The sequence below is a fragment of the Zootoca vivipara genome, chromosome 16 (assembly GCF_963506605.1).
Source record: "Zootoca vivipara chromosome 16, rZooViv1.1, whole genome shotgun sequence".
Taxonomy (NCBI): domain Eukaryota; kingdom Metazoa; phylum Chordata; class Lepidosauria; order Squamata; family Lacertidae; genus Zootoca; species Zootoca vivipara.
Window position 1 is genome coordinate 41,122,105 of NC_083291.1, and position 16,570 is coordinate 41,138,674.

Genomic DNA, 16,570 nt, shown 5'->3' on the forward strand with positions numbered 1-16,570 from the left:
CATTTTACAAAGATGCTTATTTCTGGAGTGAACATGCAGTTCTACTCAAGAGTAAGCAAGTAAGCGAAATAAAGCCATGGAACGCTTATTTGCCTTCTATCTATGCATTCTGACACTCCAACAATGTTTTCTGCTTCAATTTGGGTCGTTTCACAAAGGTGCTCATTTCTTGAGTGAATATGCAGTTCTACTCAAGAGTAAGCAACTAAGCGAAATAAAGCCATAGAACGCTTATTTGCCTTCTATCTATGCATTCTGACACTCCAACAATGTTTTCTGCTTCAATTTGGCTCATTTTACAAAGATGCTTATTTCTGGCGTGAACATGCAGTTCTACTCAAGAGTAAGCAACTAAGCGAAATAAAGCCACGGAACGCTTATTTTCCTTCTATCTATACATTCTGACACTCCAACAATGTGTTTTGCTTCACTTTGACTCATTTTACAAAGGTGCTTATTCCTGGAGTGAATATGCAGTTCTACTCAAGAGTAAGCAACTAAGCGAAATAAAGCCATGGAACGCTTATTTGCCTTCGATCTATGCATTCTGACACTCCAACAATGTGTTCTGCTTCAATTTGGCTCATTTTACAAAGATGCTTATTTCTGGCGTGAACATGCAGTTCTACTCAAGAGTAAGCAACTAAGAGAAATAAAGCCATAGAACGCTTATTTACATTCTATCTATGCATTCTGACACTCCACCAATGTGATCTGCTTCAATTTGACTCATTTTACAAAGATGCTTATTTCTGGAGTGAACATGCAGTTCTACTCAAGAGTAAGCAAGTAAGCGAAATAAAGCCATGGAACGCTTATTTGCCTTCTATCTATGCATTCTGACACTCCAACAATGTTTTCTGCTTCAATTTGGCTCATTTTACAAAGATGCTTATTTCTGGCGTGAACATGCAATTCTACTCAAGAGTAAGCAACTAAGCGAAATAAAGCCATGGAACGCTTATTTGCCTTCTATCTATGCATTCTGACACTCCAACAATGTTTTCTGCTTCAATTTGGCTCATTTTACAAAGATGCTTATTTCTGGCGTGAACATGCAATTCTACTCAAGAGTAAGCAACTAAGCGAAATAAAGCCAAGGAACGCTTATTTGCCTTCTATCTATGCATTCTGACACTCCAACAATGTTTTCTGCTTCAATTTGGCTCATTTTACAAAGATGCTTATTTCTGGCGTGAACATGCAGTTCTACTCAAGAGTAAGCAACTAAGCGAAATAAAGCCATAGAACGCTTATTTACATTCTATCTCTGCATTCTGACACTCCACGAATGTGATCTGCTTCAATTTGACTCATTTTACAAAGATGCTTATTTCTGGAGTGAACATGCAGTTCTACTCAAGAGTAAGCAAGTAAGCGAAATAAAGCCATGGAACGCTTATTTGCCTTCTATCTATGCATTCTGACACTCCAACAATGTTTTCTGCTTCAATTTGGCTCATTTTACAAAGATGCTTATTTCTGGCGTGAACATGCAGTTCTACTCAAGAGTAAGAAACTAAGCGAAATAAAGCCATAGAACGCTTATTTACATTCTATCTCTGCATTCTGACACTCCACGAATGTGATCTGCTTCAATTTGACTCATTTTACAAAGATGCTTATTTCTGGAGTGAACATGCAGTTCTACTCAAGAGTAAGCAAGTAAGCGAAATAAAGCCATGGAACGCTTACTTGCCTTCTATCTATGCATTCTGACACTCTAACAATGTTTTCTGCTTCAATTTGGCTCATTTTACAAAGATGCTTATTTCTGGCGTGAACATGCAGTTCTACTCAAGAGTAAGCAACTAAGCGAAATAAAGCCACGGAACGCTTATTTTCCTTCTATCTATACATTCTGACACTCCAACAATGTGTTTTGCTTCACTTTGACTCATTTTACAAAGGTGCTTATTCCTGGAGTGAATATGCAGTTCTACTCAAGAGTAAGCAACTAAGCGAAATAAAGCCATGGAACGCTTATTTGCCTTCGATCTATGCATTCTGACACTCCAACAATGTGTTCTGCTTCAATTTGGCTCATTTTACAAAGATGCTTATTTCTGGCGTGAACATGCAGTTCTACTCAAGAGTAAGCAACTAAGAGAAATAAAGCCATAGAACGCTTATTTACATTCTATCTATGCATTCTGACACTCCACCAATGTGCTCTGCTTCAATTTGACTCATTTTACAAAGATGCTTATTTCTGGAGTGAACATGCAGTTCTACTCAAGAGTAAGCAAGTAAGCGAAATAAAGCCATGGAACGCTTATTTGCCTTCTATCTATGCATTCTGACACTCCAACAATGTTTTCTGCTTCAATTTGGCTCATTTTACAAAGGCTTATTTCTGGCGTGAACATGCAATTCTACTCAAGAGTAAGCAACTAAGCGAAATAAAGCCATGGAACGCTTATTTGCCTTCTATCTATGCATTCTGACACTCCAACAATGTTTTCTGCTTCAATTTGGCTCATTTTACAATGATGCTTATTTCTGGCGTGAACATGCAATTCTACTCAAGAGTAAGCAACTAAGCGAAATAAAGCCAAGGAACGCTTATTTGCCTTCTATCTATGCATTCTGACACTCCAACAATGTTTTCTGCTTCAATTTGGCTCATTTTACAAAGATGCTTATTTCTGGCGTGAACATGCAGTTCTACTCAAGAGTAAGCAACTAAGCGAAATAAAGCCATAGAACGCTTATTTACATTCTATCTCTGCATTCTGACACTCCACGAATGTGATCTGCTTCAATTTGACTCATTTTACAAAGATGCTTATTTCTGGAGTGAACATGCAGTTCTACTCAAGAGTAAGCAAGTAAGCGAAATAAAGCCATGGAACGCTTATTTGCCTTCTATCTATGCATTCTGACACTCCAACAATGTTTTCTGCTTCAATTTGGCTCATTTTACAAAGATGCTTATTTCTGGCGTGAACATGCAGTTCTACTCAAGAGTAAGAAACTAAGCGAAATAAAGCCATAGAACGCTTATTTACATTCTATCTCTGCATTCTGACACTCCACGAATGTGATCTGCTTCAATTTGACTCATTTTACAAAGATGCTTATTTCTGGAGTGAACATGCAGTTCTACTCAAGAGTAAGCAAGTAAGCGAAATAAAGCCATGGAACGCTTATTTGCCTTCTATCTATGCATTCTGACACTCCAACAATGTTTTCTGCTTCAATTTGGGTCGTTTCACAAAGGTGCTCATTTCTTGAGTGAATATGCAGTTCTACTCAAGAGTAAGCAACTAAGCGAAATAAAGCCATAGAACGCTTATTTGCCTTCTATCTATGCATTCTGACACTCCAACAATGTTTTCTGCTTCAATTTGGCTCATTTTACAAAGATGCTTATTTCTGGCGTGAACATGCAGTTCTACTCAAGAGTAAGCAACTAAGCGAAATAAAGCCACGGAACGCTTATTTTCCTTCTATCTATACATTCTGACACTCCAACAATGTGTTTTGCTTCACTTTGACTCATTTTACAAAGGTGCTTATTCCTGGAGTGAATATGCAGTTCTACTCAAGAGTAAGCAACTAAGCGAAATAAAGCCATGGAACGCTTATTTGCCTTCGATCTATGCATTCTGACACTCCAACAATGTGTTCTGCTTCAATTTGGCTCATTTTACAAAGATGCTTATTCCTGGAGTGAATATGCAGTTCTACTCAAGAGTAAGCAACTAAGCGAAATAAAGCCATGGAACGCTTATTTGCCTTCGATCTATGCATTCTGACACTCCAACAATGTGTTCTGCTTCAATTTGGCTCATTTTACAAAGATGCTTATTTCTGGCGTGAACATGCAGTTCTACTCAAGAGTAAGCAACTAAGCGAAATAAAGCCATAGAACGCTTATTTACATTCTATCTCTGCATTCTGACACTCCACGAATGTGATCTGCTTCAATTTGACTCATTTTACAAAGATGCTTATTTCTGGAGTGAACATGCAGTTCTACTCAAGAGTAAGCAAGTAAGCGAAATAAAGCCATGGAACGCTTATTTGCCTTCTATCTATGCATTCTGACACTCCAACAATGTTTTCTGCTTCAATTTGGCTCATTTTACAAAGATGCTTATTTCTGGCGTGAACATGCAGTTCTACTCAAGAGTAAGAAACTAAGCGAAATAAAGCCATAGAACGCTTATTTACATTCTATCTCTGCATTCTGACACTCCACGAATGTGATCTGCTTCAATTTGACTCATTTTACAAAGATGCTTATTTCTGGAGTGAACATGCAGTTCTACTCAAGAGTAAGCAAGTAAGCGAAATAAAGCCATGGAACGCTTACTTGCCTTCTATCTATGCATTCTGACACTCTAACAATGTTTTCTGCTTCAATTTGGCTCATTTTACAAAGATGCTTATTTCTGGCGTGAACATGCAGTTCTACTCAAGAGTAAGCAACTAAGCGAAATAAAGCCACGGAACGCTTATTTTCCTTCTATCTATACATTCTGACACTCCAACAATGTGTTTTGCTTCACTTTGACTCATTTTACAAAGGTGCTTATTCCTGGAGTGAATATGCAGTTCTACTCAAGAGTAAGCAACTAAGCGAAATAAAGCCATGGAACGCTTATTTGCCTTCGATCTATGCATTCTGACACTCCAACAATGTGTTCTGCTTCAATTTGGCTCATTTTACAAAGATGCTTATTTCTGGCGTGAACATGCAGTTCTACTCAAGAGTAAGCAACTAAGAGAAATAAAGCCATAGAACGCTTATTTACATTCTATCTATGCATTCTGACACTCCACCAATGTGCTCTGCTTCAATTTGACTCATTTTACAAAGATGCTTATTTCTGGAGTGAACATGCAGTTCTACTCAAGAGTAAGCAAGTAAGCGAAATAAAGCCATGGAACGCTTATTTGCCTTCTATCTATGCATTCTGACACTCCAACAATGTTTTCTGCTTCAATTTGGCTCATTTTACAAAGGCTTATTTCTGGCGTGAACATGCAATTCTACTCAAGAGTAAGCAACTAAGCGAAATAAAGCCATGGAACGCTTATTTGCCTTCTATCTATGCATTCTGACACTCCAACAATGTTTTCTGCTTCAATTTGGCTCATTTTACAATGATGCTTATTTCTGGCGTGAACATGCAATTCTACTCAAGAGTAAGCAACTAAGCGAAATAAAGCCAAGGAACGCTTATTTGCCTTCTATCTATGCATTCTGACACTCCAACAATGTTTTCTGCTTCAATTTGGCTCATTTTACAAAGATGCTTATTTCTGGCGTGAACATGCAGTTCTACTCAAGAGTAAGCAACTAAGCGAAATAAAGCCATAGAACGCTTATTTACATTCTATCTCTGCATTCTGACACTCCACGAATGTGATCTGCTTCAATTTGACTCATTTTACAAAGATGCTTATTTCTGGAGTGAACATGCAGTTCTACTCAAGAGTAAGCAAGTAAGCGAAATAAAGCCATGGAACGCTTATTTGCCTTCTATCTATGCATTCTGACACTCCAACAATGTTTTCTGCTTCAATTTGGCTCATTTTACAAAGATGCTTATTTCTGGCGTGAACATGCAGTTCTACTCAAGAGTAAGAAACTAAGCGAAATAAAGCCATAGAACGCTTATTTACATTCTATCTCTGCATTCTGACACTCCACGAATGTGATCTGCTTCAATTTGACTCATTTTACAAAGATGCTTATTTCTGGAGTGAACATGCAGTTCTACTCAAGAGTAAGCAAGTAAGCGAAATAAAGCCATGGAACGCTTATTTGCCTTCTATCTATGCATTCTGACACTCCAACAATGTTTTCTGCTTCAATTTGGGTCGTTTCACAAAGGTGCTCATTTCTTGAGTGAATATGCAGTTCTACTCAAGAGTAAGCAACTAAGCGAAATAAAGCCATAGAACGCTTATTTGCCTTCTATCTATGCATTCTGACACTCCAACAATGTTTTCTGCTTCAATTTGGCTCATTTTACAAAGATGCTTATTTCTGGCGTGAACATGCAGTTCTACTCAAGAGTAAGCAACTAAGCGAAATAAAGCCACGGAACGCTTATTTTCCTTCTATCTATACATTCTGACACTCCAACAATGTGTTTTGCTTCACTTTGACTCATTTTACAAAGGTGCTTATTCCTGGAGTGAATATGCAGTTCTACTCAAGAGTAAGCAACTAAGGGAAATAAAGCCATGGAACGCTTATTTGCCTTCGATCTATGCATTCTGACACTCCAACAATGTGTTCTGCTTCAATTTGGCTCATTTTACAAAGATGCTTATTTCTGGCGTGAACATGCAGTTCTACTCAAGAGTAAGCAACTAAGAGAAATAAAGCCATAGAACGCTTATTTACATTCTATCTATGCATTCTGACACTCCACCAATGTGATCTGCTTCAATTTGACTCATTTTACAAAGATGCTTATTTCTGGAGTGAACATGCAGTTCTACTCAAGAGTAAGCAAGTAAGCGAAATAAAGCCATGGAACGCTTATTTGCCTTCTATCTATGCATTCTGACACTCCAACAATGTTTTCTGCTTCAATTTGGCTCATTTTACAAAGATGCTTATTTCTGGCGTGAACATGCAATTCTACTCAAGAGTAAGCAACTAAGCGAAATAAAGCCATGGAACGCTTATTTGCCTTCTATCTATGCATTCTGACACTCCAACAATGTTTTCTGCTTCAATTTGGCTCATTTTACAAAGATGCTTATTTCTGGCGTGAACATGCAATTCTACTCAAGAGTAAGCAACTAAGCGAAATAAAGCCAAGGAACGCTTATTTGCCTTCTATCTATGCATTCTGACACTCCAACAATGTTTTCTGCTTCAATTTGGCTCATTTTACAAAGATGCTTATTTCTGGCGTGAACATGCAGTTCTACTCAAGAGTAAGCAACTAAGCGAAATAAAGCCATAGAACGCTTATTTACATTCTATCTCTGCATTCTGACACTCCACGAATGTGATCTGCTTCAATTTGACTCATTTTACAAAGATGCTTATTTCTGGAGTGAACATGCAGTTCTACTCAAGAGTAAGCAAGTAAGCGAAATAAAGCCATGGAACGCTTATTTGCCTTCTATCTATGCATTCTGACACTCCAACAATGTTTTCTGCTTCAATTTGGCTCATTTTACAAAGATGCTTATTTCTGGCGTGAACATGCAGTTCTACTCAAGAGTAAGAAACTAAGCGAAATAAAGCCATAGAACGCTTATTTACATTCTATCTCTGCATTCTGACACTCCACGAATGTGATCTGCTTCAATTTGACTCATTTTACAAAGATGCTTATTTCTGGAGTGAACATGCAGTTCTACTCAAGAGTAAGCAAGTAAGCGAAATAAAGCCATGGAACGCTTATTTGCCTTCTATCTATGCATTCTGACACTCCAACAATGTTTTCTGCTTCAATTTGGGTCGTTTCACAAAGGTGCTCATTTCTTGAGTGAATATGCAGTTCTACTCAAGAGTAAGCAACTAAGCGAAATAAAGCCATAGAACGCTTATTTGCCTTCTATCTATGCATTCTGACACTCCAACAATGTTTTCTGCTTCAATTTGGCTCATTTTACAAAGATGCTTATTTCTGGCGTGAACATGCAGTTCTACTCAAGAGTAAGCAACTAAGCGAAATAAAGCCACGGAACGCTTATTTTCCTTCTATCTATACATTCTGACACTCCAACAATGTGTTTTGCTTCACTTTGACTCATTTTACAAAGGTGCTTATTCCTGGAGTGAATATGCAGTTCTACTCAAGAGTAAGCAACTAAGCGAAATAAAGCCATGGAACGCTTATTTGCCTTCGATCTATGCATTCTGACACTCCAACAATGTGTTCTGCTTCAATTTGGGTCATTTCACAAAGGTGCTCATTTCTTGAGTGAATATGCAGTTCTACTCAAGAGTAAGCAACTAAGCGAAATAAAGCCATAGAACGCTTATTTGCCTTCTATCTATGCATTCTGACACTCCAACAATGTTTTCTGCTTCAATTTGGCTCATTTTACAAAGATGCTTATTTCTGGCGTGAACATGCAGTTCTACTCAAGAGTAAGCAACTAAGCGAAATAAAGCCATAGAACGCTTATTTGCCTTCGATCTATGCATTCTGACACTCCAACAATGTTTTCTGCTTCAATTTGGCTCATTTTACAACGATGCTTATTTCTGGCGTGAACATGCAGTTCTACTCAAGAGTAAGCAACTAAGCGAAATAAAGCCATAGAACGCTTATTTGCCTAAGATCTATGCATTCTGACACTCCAACAATGTTTTCTGCTTCATTTTGGCTCATTTTACAAAGATGCTTATTTCTGGCGAGAACATGCAGTTCTACTCAAGAGTAAGCAACTAAGCGAAATAAAGCCATAGAACGCTTATTTGCCTTCGATCTATGCATACTGACACTCCAGCAATGTTTTCTGCTTCAATTTGGCTCATTTTACAAAGATGCTTATTTCTGGCGTGAACATGCAGTTCTACTCAAGAGTAAGCAACTAAGCGAAATAAAGCCATGGAACGCTTATTTGCCTTCTATCTATGCATTCTGACACTCCAACAATGTTTTCTGCTTCAATTTGGCTCATTTTACAAATATGCTTATTTCTGGCGTGAAAATGCAGTTCTACTCAAGAGTAAGCAACTAAGCGAAATAAAGCCATAGAACGCTTCTTTGCCTTCGATCTATGCATTCTGAAACTCCAACAATGTTTTCTGCTTCAATTTGGCTCATTTTACAAAGATGCTTATTTCTGGCGTGAACATGCAGTTCTACTCAAGAGTAAGCAAGTAAGCGAAATAAAGCCATGGAACGCTTATTTGCCTTCTATCTATGCATTCTGACACTCCAACAATGTTTTCTGCTTCAATTTGGCTCATTTTACAAAGATGCTTATTTCTGGCGTGAACATGCAATTCTACTCAAGAGTAAGCAACTAAGCGAAATAAAGCCATGGAACGCTTATTTGCCTTCTATCTATGCATTCTGACACTCCAACAATGTTTTCTGCTTCAATTTGGCTCATTTTACAAAGATGCTTATTTCTGGCGTGAACATGCAATTCTACTCAAGAGTAAGCAACTAAGCGAAATAAAGCCAAGGAACGCTTATTTGCCTTCTATCTATGCATTCTGACACTCCAACAATGTTTTCTGCTTCAATTTGGCTCATTTTACAAAGATGCTTATTTCTGGCGTGAACATGCAGTTCTACTCAAGAGTAAGCAACTAAGCGAAATAAAGCCATAGAACGCTTATTTACATTCTATCTCTGCATTCTGACACTCCACCAATGTGATCTGCTTCAATTTGGGTCGTTTCACAAAGGTGCTCATTTCTTGAGTGACTATGCAGTTCTACTCAAGAGTAAGCAACTAAGCGAAATAAAGCCATAGAACGCTTATTTGCCTTCTATCTATGCATTCTGACACTCCAACAATGTTTTCTGCTTCAATTTGGCTCATTTTACAAAGATGCTTATTTCTGGCGTGAACATGCAGTTCTACTCAAGAGTAAGCAACTAAGCGAAATAAAGCCACGGAACGCTTATTTTCCTTCTATCTATACATTCTGACACTCCAACAATGTGTTTTGCTTCACTTTGACTCATTTTACAAAGGTGCTTATTCCTGGAGTGAATATTCAGTTCTACTCAAGAGTAAGCAACTAAGCGAAATAAAGCCATGGAACGCTTATTTGCCTTCGATCTATGCATTCTGACACTCCAACAATGTGTTCTGCTTCAATTTGGCTCATTTTACAAAGATGCTTATTTCTGGCGTGAACATGCAGTTCTACTCAAGAGTAAGCAACTAAGCGAAATAAAGCCATAGAACGCTTATTTGCCTTCTATCTATGCATTCTGACACTCCAACAATGTTTTCTGCTTCAATTTGGCTCATTTTACAAAGATGCTTATTTCTGGCGTGAACATGCAATTCTACTCAAGAGTAAGCAACTAAGCGAAATAAAGCCAAGGAACGCTTATTTGCCTTCTATCTATGCATTCTGACACTCCAACAATGTTTTCTGCTTCAATTTGGCTCATTTTACAAAGATGCTTATTTCTGGCGTGAACATGCAGTTCTACTCAAGAGTAAGCAACTAACCGAAATAAAGCCATAGAACGCTTATTTACATTCTATCTCTGCATTCTGACACTCCACGAATGTGATCTGCTTCAATTTGACTCATTTTACAAAGATGCTTATTTCTGGAGTGAACATGCAGTTCTACTCAAGAGTAAGCAAGTAAGCGAAATAAAGCCATGGAACGCTTATTTGCCTTCTATCTATGCATTCTGACACTCCAACAATGTTTTCTGCTTCAATTTGGGTCGTTTCACAAAGGTGCTCATTTCTTGAGTGAATATGCAGTTCTACTCAAGAGTAAGCAACTAAGCGAAATAAAGCCATAGAACGCTTATTTGCCTTCTATCTATGCATTCTGACACTCCAACAATGTTTTCTCCTTCAATTTGGCTCATTTTACAAAGATGCTTATTTCTGGCGTGAACATGCAGTTCTACTCAAGAGTAAGCAACTAAGCGAAATAAAGCCACGGAACGCTTATTTTCCTTCTATCTATACATTCTGACACTCCAACAATGTGTTTTGCTTCACTTTGACTCATTTTACAAAGGTGCTTATTCCTGGAGTGAATATGCAGTTCTACTCAAGAGTAAGCAACTAAGCGAAATAAAGCCATGGAACGCTTATTTGCCTTCGATCTATGCATTCTGACACTCCAACAATGTGTTCTGCTTCAATTTGGCTCATTTTACAAAGATGCTTATTTCTGGCGTGAACATGCAGTTCTACTCAAGAGTAAGCAACTAAGAGAAATAAAGCCATAGAACGCTTATTTACATTCTATCTATGCATTTTGACACTCCACCAATGTGATCTGCTTCAATTTGACTCATTTTACAAAGATGCTTATTTCTGGAGTGAACATGCAGTTCTACTCAAGAGTAAGCAAGTAAGCGAAATAAAGCCATGGAACGCTTATTTACCTTCTATCTATGCATTCTGACACTCCAACAATGTTTTCTGCTTCAATTTGGGTCATTTCACAAAGGTGCTCATTTCTTGAGTGAATATGCAGTTCTACTCAAGAGTAAGCAACTAAGCGAAATAAAGCCATAGAACGCTTATTTGCCTTCTATCTATGCATTCTGACACTCCAACAATGTTTTCTGCTTCAATTTGGCTCATTTTACAAAGATGCTTATTTCTGGCGTGAACATGCAGTTCTACTCAAGAGTAAGCAACTAAGCGAAATAAAGCCATAGAACGCTTATTTGCCTTCGATCTATGCATTCTGACACTCCAACAATGTTTTCTGCTTCAATTTGGCTCATTTTACAACGATGCTTATTTCTGGCGTGAACATGCAGTTCTACTCAAGAGTAAGCAACTAAGCGAAATAAAGCCATAGAACGCTTATTTGCCTAAGATCTATGCATTCTGACACTCCAACAATGTTTTCTGCTTCATTTTGGCTCATTTTACAAAGATGCTTATTTCTGGCGTGAACATGCAGTTCTACTCAAGAGTAAGCAACTAAGCGAAATAAAGCCATAGAACGCTTATTTACATTCTATCTCTGCATTCTGACACTCCACCAATGTGATCTGCTTCAATTTGGGTCGTTTCACAAAGGTGCTCATTTCTTGAGTGACTATGCAGTTCTACTCAAGAGTAAGCAACTAAGCGAAATAAAGCCATAGAACGCTTATTTGCCTTCGATCTATGCATTCTGACACTCCAACAATGTGTTCTGCTTCAATTTGGCTCATTTTACAAAGATGCTTATTTCTGGCGTGAACATGCAGTTCTACTCAAGAGTAAGCAACTAAGCGAAATAAAGCCATAGAACGCTTATTTGCCTTCTATCTATGCATTCTGACACTCCAACAATGTTTTCTGCTTCAATTTGGCTCATTTTACAAAGATGCTTATTTCTGGCGTGAACATGCAATTCTACTCAAGAGTAAGCAACTAAGCGAAATAAAGCCAAGGAACGCTTATTTGCCTTCTATCTATGCATTCTGACACTCCAACAATGTTTTCTGCTTCAATTTGGCTCATTTTACAAAGATGCTTATTTCTGGCGTGAACATGCAGTTCTACTCAAGAGTAAGCAACTAAGCGAAATAAAGCCATAGAACGCTTATTTACATTCTATCTCTGCATTCTGACACTCCACGAATGTGATCTGCTTCAATTTGACTCATTTTACAAAGATGCTTATTTCTGGAGTGAACATGCAGTTCTACTCAAGAGTAAGCAAGTAAGCGAAATAAAGCCATGGAACGCTTATTTGCCTTCTATCTATGCATTCTGACACTCCAACAATGTTTTCTGCTTCAATTTGGGTCGTTTCACAAAGGTGCTCATTTCTTGAGTGAATATGCAGTTCTACTCAAGAGTAAGCAACTAAGCGAAATAAAGCCATAGAACGCTTATTTGCCTTCTATCTATGCATTCTGACACTCCAACAATGTTTTCTCCTTCAATTTGGCTCATTTTACAAAGATGCTTATTTCTGGCGTGAACATGCAGTTCTACTCAAGAGTAAGCAACTAAGCGAAATAAAGCCACGGAACGCTTATTTTCCTTCTATCTATACATTCTGACACTCCAACAATGTGTTTTGCTTCACTTTGACTCATTTTACAAAGGTGCTTATTCCTGGAGTGAATATGCAGTTCTACTCAAGAGTAAGCAACTAAGCGAAATAAAGCCATGGAACGCTTATTTGCCTTCGATCTATGCATTCTGACACTCCAACAATGTGTTCTGCTTCAATTTGGCTCATTTTACAAAGATGCTTATTTCTGGCGTGAACATGCAGTTCTACTCAAGAGTAAGCAACTAAGAGAAATAAAGCCATAGAACGCTTATTTACATTCTATCTATGCATTTTGACACTCCACCAATGTGATCTGCTTCAATTTGACTCATTTTACAAAGATGCTTATTTCTGGAGTGAACATGCAGTTCTACTCAAGAGTAAGCAAGTAAGCGAAATAAAGCCATGGAACGCTTATTTACCTTCTATCTATGCATTCTGACACTCCAACAATGTTTTCTGCTTCAATTTGGGTCATTTCACAAAGGTGCTCATTTCTTGAGTGAATATGCAGTTCTACTCAAGAGTAAGCAACTAAGCGAAATAAAGCCATAGAACGCTTATTTGCCTTCTATCTATGCATTCTGACACTCCAACAATGTTTTCTGCTTCAATTTGGCTCATTTTACAAAGATGCTTATTTCTGGCGTGAACATGCAGTTCTACTCAAGAGTAAGCAACTAAGCGAAATAAAGCCATAGAACGCTTATTTGCCTTCGATCTATGCATTCTGACACTCCAACAATGTTTTCTGCTTCAATTTGGCTCATTTTACAACGATGCTTATTTCTGGCGTGAACATGCAGTTCTACTCAAGAGTAAGCAACTAAGCGAAATAAAGCCATAGAACGCTTATTTGCCTAAGATCTATGCATTCTGACACTCCAACAATGTTTTCTGCTTCATTTTGGCTCATTTTACAAAGATGCTTATTTCTGGCGAGAACATGCAGTTCTACTCAAGAGTAAGCAACTAAGCGAAATAAAGCCATAGAACGCTTATTTGCCTTCGATCTATGCATACTGACACTCCAGCAATGTTTTCTGCTTCAATTTGGCTCATTTTACAAAGATGCTTATTTCTGGCGTGAACATGCAGTTCTACTCAAGAGTAAGCAACTAAGCGAAATAAAGCCATGGAACGCTTATTTGCCTTCTATCTATGCATTCTGACACTCCAACAATGTTTTCTGCTTCAATTTGGCTCATTTTACAAAGATGCTTATTTCTGGCGTGAACATGCAATTCTACTCAAGAGTAAGCAACTAAGCGAAATAAAGCCACGGAACGCTTATTTGCCTTCTATCTATGCATTCTGACACTCCAACAATGTTTTCTGCTTCAATTTGGCTCATTTTACAAAGATGCTTATTTCTGGCGTGAACATGCAGTTCTACTCAAGAGTAAGCAACTAAGCGAAATAAAGCCATGGAACGCTTATTTACATTCTATCTATGCATTCTGACACTCCACCAATGTGATCTGCTTCAATTTGACTGATTTTACAAAGATGCTTATTTCTGGAGTGAACATGCAGTTCTACTCAAGAGTAAGCAAGTAAGCGAAATAAAGCCATGGAACGCTTATTTGCCTTCTATCTATGCATTCTGACACTCCAACAATGTTTTCTGCTTCAATTTGGCTCATTTTACAAAGATGCTTATTTCTGGCGTGAACATGCAGTTCTACTCAAGAGTAAGCAACTAAGCGAAATAAAGCCATGGAACACTTATTTACATCCTATCTATGCATTCTGACACTCCACCAATGTGATCTGCTTCAATTTGACTCATTTTACAAAGGTGCTTATTCCTGGAGTGAATATGCAGTTCTACTCAAGAGTAAGCAACTAAGCGAAATAAAGCCATGGAACGCTTATTTGCCTTCTATCTATGCATTCTGACACTCCAACAATGTTTTCTGCTTCAATTTGGCTCATTTTACAAAGATGCTTATTTCTGGCGTGAAAATGCAGTTCTACTCAAGAGTAAGCAACTAAGCGAAATAAAGCCATGGAACGCTTATTTGCCTTCTATCTATGCATTCTGACACTCCAACAATGTTTTCTGCTTCAATTTGGCTCATTTTACAACGATGCTTATTTCTGGCGTGAACATGCAGTTCTACTCAAGAGTAAGCAACTAAGCGAAATAAAGCCATAGAACGCTTATTTGCCTTCGATCTATGCATACTGACACTCCAGCAATGTTTTCTGCTTCAATTTGGCTCATTTTACAAAGATGCTTATTTCTGGCGTGAACATGCAATTCTACTCAAGAGTAAGCAAGTAAGCGAAATAAAGCCATGGAACGCTTATGTGCCTTCTATCTATGCATTCTGACACTCCAACAATGTTTTCTGCTTCAATTTGGCTCATTTTACAAAGATGCTTATTTCTGGCGTGAACATGCAGTTCTACTCAAGAGTAAGCAACTAAGCGAAATAAAGCCATAGAACGCTTATTTACATTCTATCTATGCATTCTGACACTCCACCAATGTGATCTGCTTCAATTTGACTCATTTTACAAAGATGCTTATTTCTGGAGTGAACATGCAGTTCTACTCAAGAGTAAGCAAGTAAGCGAAATAAAGCCATGGAACGCTTACTTGCCTTCGATCTATGCATTCTGACACTCCAGCAATGTTTTCTGCTTCAATTTGGCTCATTTTACAAAGATGCTTATTTCTGGCGTGAACATGCAGTTCTACTCAAGAGTAAGCAACTAAGCGAAATAAAGCCATGGAACGCTTATTTGCCTTCTATCTATGCATTCTGACACTCCAACAATGTTTTCTGCTTCAATTTGGCTCATTTTACAAAGATGCTTATTTCTGGCGTGAACATGCAATTCTACTCAAGAGTAAGCAACTAAGCGAAATAAAGCCATAGAACGCTTATTTGCCTTCTATCTATGCATTCTGACACTCCAACAATGTTTTCTGCTTCAATTTGGCTCATTTTACAAATATGCTTATTTCTGGCGTGAACATGCAGTTCTACTCAAGAGTAAGCAACTAAGCGAAATAAAGCCATAGAACGCTTATTTACATTCTATCTATGCATTCTGACACTCCACCAATGTGATCTGCTTCAATTTGACTCATTTTACAAAGATGCTTATTTCTGGAGTGAACATGCAGTTCTACTCAAGAGTAAGCAAGTAAGCGAAATAAAGCCATGGAACGCTTATTTGCCTTCTATCTATGCATTCTGACACTCCAACAATGTTTTCTGCTTCAATTTGGGTCATTTCACAAAGGTGCTCATTTCTTGAGTGAATATGCAGTTCTACTCAAGAGTAAGCAAGGAAGCGAAATAAAGCCATGGAACGCTTATTTGCCTTCTATCTATGCATTCTGACACTCCAACAATGTTTTCTGCTTCAATTTGGGTCATTTCACAAAGGTGCTCATTTCTTGAGTGAATATGCAGTTCTACTCAAGAGTAAGCAACTAAGCGAAATAAAGCCATAGAACGCTTATTTGCCTTCTATCTATGCATTCTGACACTCCAACAATGTTTTCTGCTTCAATTTGGCTCATTTTACAAAGATGCTTATTTCTGGCGTGAACATGCAATTCTACTCAAGAGTAAGCAACTAAGCGAAATAAAGCCATGGAACGCTTATTAGCCTTCTATCTATGCATTCTGACACTCCAACAATGTTTTCTGCTTCAATTTGGGTCGTTTCACAAAGGTGCTCATTTCTTGAGTGAATATGCAGTTCTTCTCAAGAGTAAGCAACTAAGCGAAATAAAGCCATAGAACGCTTATTTGCCTTCGATCTATGCATTCTGACACTCCAACAATGTTTTCTGCTTCAATTTGGCTCATTTTACAAAGATGCTTATTTCTGGCGTGAACATGCAGTTCTACTCAAGAGTAAGCAACTAAGCGAAATAAAGCC